Here is a 13,751-nt window from a genome sequence, read left to right as displayed (position 1 = left end):
ATGGCTCTGCCAGATCCAGATCCCGGTATCTGGGCCATGGGAACATGAATGATGGTGGAACAAAGAGCTTGCATAGGACCTGACAGGTTATTTTTTGATTAGATGTAGAGCCGTTTCCACACAATTGGCATCCTTCTCATGGGGTGCAGACCTATATTATATATGCATAGGCGTACAATACACAATCCTGTTTTCTTAATTTTGAGAATAAAATGAGATCGCCCAATTCTTTAAAAAATGAGCAACATTATTTAACTTTTTTAGCTGATTATTCTCTAGTTAATAAGAGTGTTCATTAAGGCCCATATTTATACTTTTTTAGCGCCGCATTTGCGTCATCTTTTGACACAAAATCAGCGCAAACTTAGTAAATATAATTGTATTTTGTAAGTTTGTCCCGCTTTTGCATCAAAAGATGATGCAAATGCGGCACTAAAAAAGTATAAATCTGGGCCTAAGTGTGGTGCAAGTACTTCTACTTCGATACCATTGAAGAAAATACACGTTCCGTGGCTCTTTCTGTGCTATACTACAGTCACCCATTCAACAACCTTTTGTGCAAACGAATAAAAATGGAAATAAGAGAGCAACTAGTGAGTCAGTACTGCCTCAATATGGGGTCGACACTGAGTCAGTTTACATTAAATTAGGTGAGACATTTAAAAATGTGACTTTCCAATCCATTGTTCTCATTGTTTTAGGGCAATTAATGCCCACGTCTGTTGACTCAAATCCTTCTTTTTCTCAGTTCTTGTGCTGTTCTTCCACAATCTAGCCACATGTGGTTTCAGAAGAAGAGCAGAGAGTCGGGGGTGTGAGGCAAAATATGTTTTTTGTGGAGCGTGCTGCAGGTCCAGCCATTTTATGAAACCACTACCATGGTTACTTTTATCTAGAGACAACAATATCTGGTAAATGTTCTAGAAGGCAGTGAACTAGGTACAACATTTCCGAAATTCACTAAAATGCGCAATCGTTTTTTTGTCAGAGCATCGTTTTTGGTGTACTCTATGGCTGAACAATTTTTAGATCGAGTGCACAACTGGTCTGACGTGTTGTAATCTATCTGTGGGCTTTTAACCATGCCCACTGCACGTCCATCACTATCACTCGTTCATGGGCTAGCCGTTAAAAAAAACTTTGTTATCATTGGTAAATGCTTTACGTTCGTCCCTCCTTGGGAAAGTCTTGTTACCGCCTTGTCCATCGACCCTGGACATGGATAGTTGCCCGTTTGCCGATACGTTTGACTGCGAGCAAACTTCTTTTTCCTTTTGCGTCTCTCCATTGCGCTCACGCATTTGGCTTCCTGGGTCTTGGAACTGGCTAGCTTATGTCAACTATTTTACTTTTCATTTTCAATTTATGTGGCAAGAAAACTCCAGCTAGGAATTTACAATGCTAATAGCTCTAACTCGAGCAAACGCAAGACCCATTTCATTGCAAATGCTTGCTTGAAATGTTGTTTGAAAACAGCACTGGAAGCTGTTCAGTTAACCTTTCAAGATTTATTACTTGGGATCTGTGACCGCCTTCGGCGGCGGTAGTGGCAAGCCCATGAAAATCTGTTCAAGTAAGAGACAGCATTCTTTGATCTCATTCTGTGATAACTTCAGAACTCTAGGTTTGCTCAGTGATCCATCATAGACTGTAAATGGAAATGCTATAAGCTGACTAAAAGGATAATTGAACATAAGTAATATTGGCGTAGATATGTGTGCTGTGTAGAGCGACGTTATAGTAACAAAAAAAATCATTTAACTCATTGGAAAACTGCAAGTGTTCAAAATCATAAAGATTTTTATGCCATATTATTTTTTTTATTTTTATTTCAGGAGATGGCAGTGCCCATAGAACAATGGCCTTGTGCCTTTCTGCCCCTCATTTCAACATTTCTCACTGACCCCAAATATTTCCCTCTTCTGGAGGTTCATGTCACAAGTTCCATGGCAGGTGCTCTACATCCTTTGGAGCAAGCTATTCCCGAACAGGATCTTCAGCTCTTTTGCAGGCGAAGCTCACTCAAAGTGAACCCGTTGTTAGGTATCACCTGGCGACAGAGCGTACACTGCAAGTATTCTTTGCTATAAAGGGCTTGGGGCCCTCCGATTGCTTACCATTCATTGCCATCATTGTCATTTTTCTCTGTTGCCTCCTAATTGACTACCACATGCCAGCTTTCACTTCCCTTTATTTCTGAGCTGCATGGACCAAGCATAGATTAATTCATCTTAATTAGTGTCCATCTGATTCTCGCTGTAATTAAGGTATTATTTCTTCTTCCCCTTCCACCTCTCTTGTTCATAATGCTCCCTCCTCCTCCCAACCACCCCTTCTCCTTGTTGCTTCTTTGATTCCATTATCTGAGACAGTTATCATCAAGCTCTACAAATTTCAACTCTGGTTTAAACCCATGACAGTCTGTTCTGTTCTTTTCACCTCTTCTCACAAGGTGATTGCTACTCACACTCTTTCTCTATCATGATGAGTCCTAGCACATCCTGTACTCCTGTTTGGAAATGTCTTTTGACATTTGTAGCTCCAAAACACTGCTGCCACCTGGCCCCAACTCTTTCATCCCCATCTGGCCCCATATATGTTGTTTCCTTGCCCACTAGCCCTCCCAATCTAAAACAAATGTATTTGTACACAAACTTGTTCTCTCAGAAGCGTTGTACATACTAACAAGGTCCTGCATCGGATAAAAGGCATCAGATGATTACATAGATCGTAGTTTGAGTTAATTGGTAACATATTGTATTATAATTGCTTTTATATAGCACAAGTTTTTAAAGCACTATAGCGTTATTTCAGTGGCAACATGTGCACCTTTCCATGCCACACAATGCCACTTAGCACTATGCCACAAAATGCCACTCCCTTCATGCCACACAATACCACTCAACTCCACACCACATATTGCCACTAAATGCCACACAAAGCCACCCCACTCAATAGAAAGCCACTCCAGTCCACACAATGCCACTCTATTGCGAGCCGCACAATGCCACACCACTTCACACCACACAGTGCCATTCCTTTCCATGCCACACAATACTTCTTCACCCAACTCTGCACAATGGTACTCAATTCCATGCCACACAATGTCACCCACTCTACTCTACTCCACTACACTGAGTGCCTCACAGTTCTACTCAAAGCCACATTCCACTCCATGCCTCACAATGTCACTCCACACAACAGAGTGCCACTCCACTCCACACAATGCCACCCCACTCCATGCCACACTTTGCAACTTCACTCAATTACATTCAACGCAATGCCACTCCACAAAATGGCACTCCAAACCATGCTAAACAGTGCCACTCTGCTCAACTCCACACAATGCTCCTCCATTCCACACCATGCCACACAATGCCACTCCACTCCACACAATGCTACTGCATTCTGATCTGCCCAGTGGCACTCCATTCTACTGCACTCCACTCTATTCCGCACAGTGCCAATCCATGCAACTCCACTCCACGCCACTCAAAGCCACATTCTATGCCTCACAATGCCACTCAAAGCAACAGAGTGCCACTCCAGTGAACTTCACTCCACACAACGCCCTCCATTCCATGCCACACAATGCTATTTCACTCCACTCATGCAACACAATGCTACTTCACTGAGTGCCACTCCACTCCACAAAAAGCTACTGCAATCCACACCACACAGTGCCACTCCACTCCATGCTACACAGTACCCCTCCACTTCACTCCACTCCATTCCATGCCATACACTGCCACTCAAAACAACACTCCACACCATTCTTCAATATGACACTCCACACAACACAGTGACACTCCACTCGACTCAATGCCACCCCACTCCATGCCACTGGGTGCTACTTGACTCCACTCTCCGCCACACAATGCTACTCCACTCAGTGCCACTCCATTCCATTCAATGCAATGCCACTCCACAAAATGGCACTCCAATTCATGCCAAACAGTGCCACTCTGCTCCACTCTACATAGTTCCCCTCCACTCCACACCAGGCCACACAATGCCACTCCACTCCACTCCACACATTGCTACTCCTTTCTGCGATGCACATTGCCACTCTACTGTACTGCACTCCACTCTTCTCCACACAATCCCAACCGACGCCATACAATGTCACTCCACTTCACTTCCTGACTCACAATGCCACTCAAAGCCACATTCTATGCCTCACAATGCTACTCAATGCAACACAGTGCCACTCCACTGAACTTCACTCCACACAATAAACTCCACTCCATACCATGCCAACCAATGCCATTTCACTCCACTTCATGCCACACTAAGCCACTCCATTGAGTGCCACTCCATGCAATGTCACTCCACTCCGCAATATGCCACTCCAATCCACACCACACAGTGTCATTCCACTCCATGCTACACAGTGCCCCTCCACTCCATGCCATACAATGCCTCTATGATTCACTTCAGACCACAGAGTGGCACTCCAATCCACACAATGTCACTCCACACCACACAATACCACTTTATTTCACACAATGCCCCTCCACTTCTCTCCATGCCACACAATGCCACTTCACTCTACACCAAACAATCCCACCCCACGCCATGCAATGTCATTCCCCTCCACACAATGCCACTCCACGTCACATAATGCCCTACACACCACGCAATGCCAACCAACTCCATGCCACCCACTCGTCTTTACTTTATTCGTCTCCACTCAACTCAACTCCATCCACTCAACTCCACACCATGCTACTCCATTCCATTTCACTCCACGCCACACAATGTCACTCCACCCCACTCAATGTCACTCCATGCCACACCATGCCACTCCACTCCACTCTATGTGACATAATGCCACTCACTCCACTCCATGCCACACAATGCTACTCCACTCCATGCAGTACTATTCCACCCAACACAATGCCACTCCAATCCACTCAATGTCACTCTATTCCACTCCACGCCACACCTTTGCACTTCATGTCACACAATACCATTTCACTCTACTCCATACACAGTCAATACACTCTACTCAATGCCTTTCCACTCCACTACACACTTCTCCACATCACACAATGCCACACCAATTCACACAATGACAGTCCATGCCAAAAGGCAAACATCCTATGCCCCCCACTCCACTACACACAGAGCTACTCAATTCCAGTCAAACCCACTTCACTCCACTTCACTTTATGCCACACAATGCCACTCCACTCCTTATGAAATAATCTCATTGCACTCCACTTGATGTGACACATTGTCACTCCACTCCATGCCACACAATCCCACTGCACTCCATTCAATGCCACTTATTCTACATCACACAATCCCACTCCACACCATGCCATTCCACACAGTGCCACATCACTCCATTAAATGCCAGTCCACTCCACTCAGTGCCAATCTACTCCACTCCATTCAATGTCACTAAACTCTGCTCCACTAAATGCCCTCCACCTGGATCCACTCCACTCCACTTCACCCCACTCCAGTCCACTCCACTCCATGTCACTCCACTCCATGCCACACAATGCCACATCACTCTGTTCCATGCTACACACTGTTACTCCACTCTACTCAAGCCACTCCAAGCCATGCCACTCAACTCCACACAATGCCACTCACTTCATTCGCATCCATACCACAAAATGTGACTCCCTGCCACACAGTGCCATTTTGTTTCACTCCATGCTACACGTTGCCACTCCATTCCCATTCATGCCACTCCACACCACACCACATAATGCCATTCCACTCCACCCTAATCCATACAATGCCACTCCACTTCATGCCACACAACGCCAATCTACTCCACACCACTCCCTGCCACACAGTGCCATTTTTCTCCACTCTGTGCTACACAATTCCACTCCATTCCCATCCATGTCACAGAATACCACTCCACACCACACATTGCTATTCCACTTCACCCTAATCCACACAATGCCACTCCACTTGAAACCACACAATGCCACTCCACTCCATGCCACACAATGCCAATCCGCTCCACAACACTCCACGCCACCCAGTGCCACTCTGCTCTACTTCATGCTACACAATGCCACTTGACTCCACTCCGCACAGTGCCACTTGACTCCACTGAAATATAATTTTATCTATATAGCACTTGCTATCTGTGACAATGCATTGAAGTGCTTTGCAGCATGCCACTCATCTCAGCTCCTCTCAATGTCACTCCACTAAACACTACTCTACTCAATGCCACTCGATTTTACTTTATGCCACATAGTGCCATTCCACTCCACACCACAGAATACCACTCCACTCCACTCCAGTTCCACCCCACTCAACTCAGTGCTACTCCACTCCACACATTGTCTTTCTACTCAATTCCACAAAATGCCTCGACACTCCAAACAATGTCACTCCACTCAACTCCACTCCATGTCTCACAATGCCTCTCCACTCCACGCCCCACAATGCCACTCCACTTCATGCACACAATGCCACTCCATGCAACACAGTGCCACTCCAAACCAAGACACACAATGCCACTCCATGCCACATAATGTCACTCCACTCCAGTCTGCTCCAATCCATTCCACTTCACACAATGCCACTCCACTACATGCCACACTGTGCAATTTTACTCGCCGCTGCACCACACAATGCCACTTCACTCCACTCAGTCACACTCCACTACATGCAATGCCACTCTACCCTTTACAGTGTCACTCTAATTCAGGCTAAACAATGCCACTCTGCTCCACTGCACACACTGTCACCCCACTCCATGCCAAACAGTGCCACTCCACACCACACAATGGCAGTAAACCCCACACAATGGCACTCCACTCCACACCATACAATGCCATTGCATGCTACATAGTGCCACTCCACTCCATGCCACACAATGTCACTCCATTACCTGTCAAACAATTCCACTTCACTCCAATCCTAGGCACACAGTGCCTCTCCACCCAACACATGCCATACAATGCTACTCCATTATACCCTACTTCATGCTGCTCCACTCCACGCCTCACAATGCCATTCCACTCCACACAATGTCTCTCCACTCCATGTCACACAAATCCACTCCTCTCTATGCCACACAATGCCACTTCACATCATGCCATGCAGTGCCACTCCACTCCATGCCACACAATGCCAATCTGCTCTGCAACACTCCATGTCACACAGTGCATTCTGCGCTACTCCATGCTACACAATGCCACTCCACTCCACAGATTGCCCCTCTATTCCACTCAATGCCACTTCACTCCACTCAACTCAGTTCTACTTGACTCCACAGAATTTTAATGTTATCTGTATGGCACTTACTACCTGTGACAATGCATTGAAGTGCTTTGCAGCATGCCACTCCACTCCACTCCACTCTTCTCAATGCCATGCCACTAAATACCACTCTACTCAATGCCACTCTACTTCACTTTATGCCACACAATGCCACTCCACTCCACTTCACACCACACCACAGAATACCACTCCACTCCACTCCACTCCACTCAGTTCCACTCCACTCAACTCAGTGCCACTCCACTCAACTCCACTCCACACATTGGTGGTCATTATGACCCTGGCGGTCAAAATGACGGGAGCACCGCCAACAGGCTGGCGGTGCGTCCCGGCGTATTTGAACCGCGGTCGCACCGCCGGGGCCGGCGGTATACCGCCATATACCGCCATTTCAGCCCCAGCGGTGATAATCCACCAGGGCAGCGCTGCAAGCAGCGCTGCCCTGGGGATTATGACTCCCTTACCGCCAGCCTGTTTCTGGCGGTTTGCACCGCCAGGAAGAGGCTGGCAGTAAGGGGACTCAGGGGGCCCCTGGGGACCCATGCACTGCCCATGCACTTGGCATGGGCAGTGCAGGGGCCCCCAGGCAGAGCCCCGTCGCGCATTTCACTGCCCGAATTTGGGGCAGTGAAATTTGCGACGGGTGCTACTGCACCTGCTGCACATCAGCATTGCCGCCGGCTCAATTACGAGCCGGTGGCAATGTTGATGTGACTTTTCCGCTGGCCCAGCGGAAAAGTCAAAATAGGGAGCCAGCCATACCGCCAGCAATGGCAGTATTCTGGCTCCCGCAACCTCCGCCGAGGTTGTAATGACCCCCATTGTCTTTCTACTCCTCTCCACTCCAAACAATGTAATTCCACTCAACTCCACTCCATGTCTCACAATGCTACTCCACTCCACGCCCTACAATGCCACTTCACTTCATGCACACAATGCAACTGCATACAACACAGTGCCACTCCAAGACACACAATGCCACTCCATGACACATAATGTCACTCCACTCCACTCAGCTCCAGTCCATTCCACTCTGCACAGTGCCACTCCACTACATGCCACACAGTCCCACTTCACTCCACGGTACACCACACAATGCCACTCCACTCCACTCACAGAATGCCACTCTACTCTATATAATGTTACTACAATCCATGCCGAACAATCCCACTCCGGTCCACTGCACACAATGCCACTCAACTCCACTCCATGCCACACAATGCCACTCCACTCCATGTCACACAAAAGCACTAAACTCCACACAGTGCCACTCCACTGCACACTATACAGTGCCACTGCATGCCAGATAGTGCTACTCCACTCCATGCACACAATGTCACTCTATTACATGTCAAACAATGCCACTTCACTCCAATCCTTGTCACACGGTGCCTCTCCACCCCAATACGTACCACACAATGCTACTTAATGCCACTGCACCCCATGCCACACAATGCCATTGTACTCCACACAATGCCTTTCCGCTCCATGTCACACAAATCAACTCCTCTCTACGCCACACAATGCCACTTCAGACAATGACATGCAATGCCACTCCACTCCAGCCAATGCCACTCCACTATATGCCACATGCTGCTCTCTGCATCACACAATGCCATACCACTTCACTTCATATCACAAAATACTGCTCCACTCCACTCCACGCAGTGCTACTCCATCCCACTCCTTGCCACACAATGCCACTACACCCCACTCAATGCCATGTCCCAGAATGCCACTCTATTCCATGACACAAAATGGCACTTCACTTCATACCATTCAATGCCACTTCATACCACACAATCCCACTCCACACAGTGCTACTCCATTCCACTCCACACTCCATGCCACACAATGCTACTCAATCCCACTCAATGCCATACCACGTAATGACATTCCATGCCACACAGTGTCACTCCACCCCACTCCATGCCATGCCACACAATGTCCCTTGATGCTATGTCACACAATGCCCTCTGCAACACACAATGCTATTTCACTCCATGCCACACAATGTTAATCCACTCCACTTCATGCTGCACAATGCCATTCCACCTTACTCAATGCCACTTCACTCCACGCCACAGAGTGCCACTCCACTCCATGAAACACAATGCCATTCTACTCCACACCACACATTGTCACTCCACTCCACATAATGTCACTCCACTCCGCACCTCACAATGCCACTCCACTCCACAATATGCCACTCCAGTCAATGTCACTTCACTCAACTCCATGCCACACAATGCTATTCCGGTCCATGCCATACAATTCCACTCCACACCACACAATGCTACTCCAGTCTATGCCCCACATTTCCACTCCACTTGATGTGACACAGTGCCACTACACACCACACCACACAATGCCACTCCACTTCATGCCACACAATGCCACTCTACTCTTTTCCACTCCACACAATGCCACTCCATTCCATACTACTCTACTCCACTAAATGACTGTCCACTCCACTCAGTTCTGATTCACTCCAATCCACTCAATGCCACTAAACCCCACTCCACTAAATGCCTCTCTACTCCAGTCCACTTCATTCCACTCCACACTCCACACTCCACTTCACTCAACTCCTTTCCACTCCACATAATGCCACTCCACACCATGTCTCACAATGCCACTCCATTCCACTCAGTGTCACTCCATTCCACTGCATTCCATGCCACACAATGCCACTTCATTCCAATCCATGCTACATAATGTCACTCCTCTCCACTCAGTGCCACGCAATTCCATACTATGCCACTCTACTCCACAAAATGTCATTCCACTCCACTCAAAGCCACACAATACCACTCCACTCCATGCAGCACAGTGCCAATTCACTCCACACGACTCTGCACCACACAATGCCATTTTACTCCATGACAATGCAACTCCACTCCACACAGTGCTACTCTATTCCAGACCTTGGCACAGAATGCCACTCCACTCAGTGCCACTCCACTTCACAGAATTGTAATTCTATCTATATAGCACTTACTACCCCTGATGAGGCATTGAATTGCTTCACAGCATGCCATCCTACTCTGCTCCTCGCAATGCCACTCCCCTCAATGCCACTCCACTTCATGCCACTCCACTTCATGACACTTCATGCCACTCCTCTCCACACAACACAATGCAACTCCATTCCACACAATGCCACTCCATTCAACTCCACAAATACTGCTCCGCTCAATGCCACTCAACTCCACTCCAGTGTCTTTCTACTCAACTCTACACAGTGTCTCTCCACTCCACAGAATGGCATTCCACTCCACTCCACTCCTGATGATTCCACTTCACTCCATGACACACAATGCCACTGCACTGCATGTCACACAATGCCGCTGCACTACACTCCATACCACACAATGCCACTCAATGCAATGCCACTCCATTCAACACAATGCCACTCCAATCCACTCCATGTCACTCCATTCCACTCCAATCCATGTCACACAGTACCTGTCTACTCCAATACATGCCACGGAATGCCACTCCACTCCACACCACACAATGCCACTACACTCAATACCACTCCATCAGTGCCACTTCACTCCACACAATGTACTCCACTCTTCATCACACAATGCCACTCCACTCGACACATGCCATTTCACTCCACTTAATACCACCTCACTCCACTTAATTGCATTTGTACCTATATAGCACGTACTACTCCTCACGTGGTTTGAAGTGCCTTGCAGCATGCCACACGACTCTGCTCCTCTCAGTACCACTCCAATGCTACTTCACTCCACTTCATGCCACATAATGCCACTCCACTCAACACCACACAATGCCACTCCATTCCAGTAGACTCAGTACCACTCCACTCAGTGCCACTTCACTCCACAAAATGCCACTCTACTCCACTCAGCGGCACACCACTTCATGTCACACAATGTCTTTCTACACCATTCCACACAATGCCTCACCACATAATGTCACTCCACTCCATACCTAACAATGCCACTCCACTCCACACAATGTCATTCCTATCCGTTCCACACAATGCCACTTCACTCCACACCATACCACACAATGCCACTACACTACGCTACAATTCATGGCTGATTACCACCTCCATGCCAGGCTAAGGCAAGGTGGAAGCTGATAGATATTGTGCGGAGTAGTATTATTTACCTCTGCTGTAAATTTGTGAGGCTATATCCAGTTACACTCTGATAAATAAGTTTGTTGTAATTGGAAAACTTGATTCCCCTGACTGGGAGACATGTTTGTGTGCTGGATGCTTGTGTGTAGATAAGGGTTGAGATTTATCCAGGATTCGACCCTCTGACTGTCTATGTATAGAATACATGGCCACAATCCACAACTAAGGAAGAAAAGACTGCTGCTGCTTGCACATAAGGGAAACTATATAGACTGCCCAGCAAGGTCCTATACTGCAGTATGGATTTGGGTTCACTTTTTGCTGTTGCATTAGGGTCCATGACACTCTTGCTACACCACCACTGTAAAATAGTGCCGGCAGCTTGAAGAAGACAGCCTGGGTAAGACTTGACCACAGCTGCCTAGTTCAAGCCAAGAAGAGTGAATCTCCATTAAAAACCTCCTTCCTTTCCCTTTCCACATCTCACAGCATGAGAAAGAGATCCTGCTGCAGAGCAGTATGGGTGGGATGGTCAAGAAACCTCTGTGAAACACCACAACTTTCTGGCTGGACTGCCCAAGGAGATCTTCCTTTACCTTGCAACTGACTCCCCTTGGTGTTGTTTTTGCAACCTCTAAAGGCCTCTAAAGGCCCTTGGGCCTTCCCTTGTTTTTCACTGACCGCTTGCTGCAAGTAAAGATAATTTTGCTCATGGACCACTTTTAAGACTGTCCACTCCTCTGTTACCCTGGAAAGCAACTATGCCTCAAGCTTGAGCAAAGTAATTCTGCAGAAAAGGGAACACATGCAATTTAAATCTGCATTCTTGACTTCATATGAAATGGCCCAACTCCCAGCGTGTGACCGCTACCTACCTGAGGATCCCATCATGACATCAAGGTCACCCGGATTACACCGCCACTCCTGTGCACAAAACAAGGCATTTTCATTTTATCAAAATGCTTACAGAAAATTCTGAACTTCCTAAAGAAGAAAGGATGCAGGCAGTGCCCAGACCTCATTCTGTGTTCCCTGGACCCCTTTTAATGGCGGTGCGGCAGATAGCCTTCTTACAGCATAAAATAAGTCAAAGGGTCCTATAGTGTGGGTAGAATTATTTTTATCTAAAGACCTTGGGGCATATTTATTTCAGGTTTGTGTTGCTCTTACGCCACGCAATGTGGTGCAAGCAGAACACAAGCCCAAAATGTGAATTATGATGCAGCTGAAAGTCTCCTTGCAGGGCCCTGAGTGGCTTCATGAATGTGAAGTAAAGCAATGCAGTGCAAATTGCTGCGTTGTCTTACTCTGCCCGAGGGAGATGTTTCATGGGTGTTACGTGGGTGCTCCCCTGCAACATGCATTCATTTTGATGCATTCCGAGATTTATCAGAAGTGGTAGACCTGAGAATGTGCCAAAACGTTACGCCTTTCTAGGTAAGGCGTAACGATGAGAAATGTCTTTATTTCTTCTTGTTATTTCCTCTTTCTCTGTGTGCTGCATCCTGCAGCACACAAATAAAAAGGTACGTGCCTCAGGGGATTGTTTTTGTGTAGGAAGGTGCCCCTTCCTGCACAAAGACAATCCTGCTTACAATGCAGGTACCTTTGCACCATGGTGCATGGCTGCCTGTGTTGGAGCAATGCAGCCGAAACAGTGCCAGCGCACGCACAAAAGTAGAAATGCGTGTATTCTTTTAGATACAAAACATTCCTGCCCTTTCCCTGTGGCACAGTGCAGCAAGGTGACTTCCTGTGCTCCGTCACTTGGCCATAAATATGGTCCCTAATGTTTTTAAACTGAACATTTGAACTGATAATGGAATAGAAATCTCTTTTCATTTTCAAAATAATATAAGTGTCAAGGGTCAATACATTTATTGTGTAAATTTTATGCTCTGGCTATATATAAATTGTATTGCCCATTTTCAGGGAGGGCTAACCCCCCAAGTGAAGCAGCTCCGATCCAGGGCCAGGAAGCCATTTCAGGAAAGCCTTGTTTGAAAGGAGAGAAACTTCCCTTTCAAACGAGGCCTTCCTGAACGGTGACCCATTTTCCCCACTGGAGCAGGAAGCTGCCTTACCTGTTGCTTCCTGCTCCAGTGGGGAAAACGAAGTGCGAGGCACGCTGACGACACAAAGGGGCAAGTGGGGGGGGGCTAGGGGCAAACTCAGAAGCTCTTCCGTGTCTCCCAAGAGGGATTTACCAGTAAACCTACGTGGCACAGACTAATTTTGAACATCCAAGTAGTATAACATTTCTATTAATTTTCATATTCAAAGGTATAGTAAATGGGATGCAGCTGCCCAGTGAGTAATTTGTTACCAAGAAGACAATTTGACTCCCTGGGGATTGCAGCACAACAAA

This window comes from Pleurodeles waltl, chromosome 2_1 (assembly GCF_031143425.1).
Source record: "Pleurodeles waltl isolate 20211129_DDA chromosome 2_1, aPleWal1.hap1.20221129, whole genome shotgun sequence".
NCBI lineage: Eukaryota > Metazoa > Chordata > Amphibia > Caudata > Salamandridae > Pleurodeles > Pleurodeles waltl.
Note: the sequence above shows the minus strand (reverse complement) of the source record.